This window comes from Orycteropus afer, unplaced genomic scaffold (assembly GCF_000298275.1).
Source record: "Orycteropus afer afer isolate SDZICR_OR568_19922 unplaced genomic scaffold, OryAfe1.0 scaffold00461, whole genome shotgun sequence".
In the NCBI taxonomy this organism is placed as follows: Eukaryota; Metazoa; Chordata; class Mammalia; order Tubulidentata; family Orycteropodidae; genus Orycteropus; species Orycteropus afer.
The window spans coordinates 1,037,445-1,038,163 of NW_006922048.1; positions in this window are offsets into that span (position 1 = coordinate 1,037,445).

The window sequence follows — 719 nt, forward strand, 5'->3', positions numbered from 1 at the left end:
GAAAACTCTATGAATCACAACAGTCCTATCTGCAAGTGATCTCGGGGCGGCGCAGGACCGGGCAGCGTTCCGTTCCATGGTGCATGGGGTCACGTGGGTCGGGGCTGATGCAATGGGAGCTCACAGAAACGATTGACTAAAGCATTGACCTGAAGGGGCTTCACTTCCTCGATGGCGGAGAGCAGAGTGGGGTAACAGCGTGCACCCAGAAGCCACCCAAAGCCCTCGGGGCCCGGGGGAGGAGAAGGGCCCACCTTAGCAGCTGAAAGGCCTGGGAGCTGCAGAGTGAGTGGACGCCCGTGCACTCGTCCAGGGTGTAGAGCTCGCAGATGGGGACGTCTAGGCTGAGGAAGTAGAGGAGCGTGTCCTCCGGGAGCCTCAGGCCTGTGTTGAAGAGCTGCCGGCAGTGGTCCAGGCCCAGGAACCTCCGGGCCTGCTTGAAGGTCAGCCTCTTGGCCAGGCGGAAGCACAGTGGTGGCTGGATCTGCCTTGGGAAAGAGAAACCCAGAAGCAGAGCCCAGCCTCGAATCCCGCTCTGCCCCATGATGCCCCTAGCGGCAACCCGGCAGCCCGGCAGCCCGGCCTCACCTGAGCATCCGCTTCCTGTTGACCCTGAGCCCTAGCCTCATGGCCCACTTGTCGAGCTTCCTGCGGAACGGGGTGGCGGCGAGCTGGGCCGCCCTCAGCCGGTCCAGCATGTGGTCCCAGACCTGCGGTAC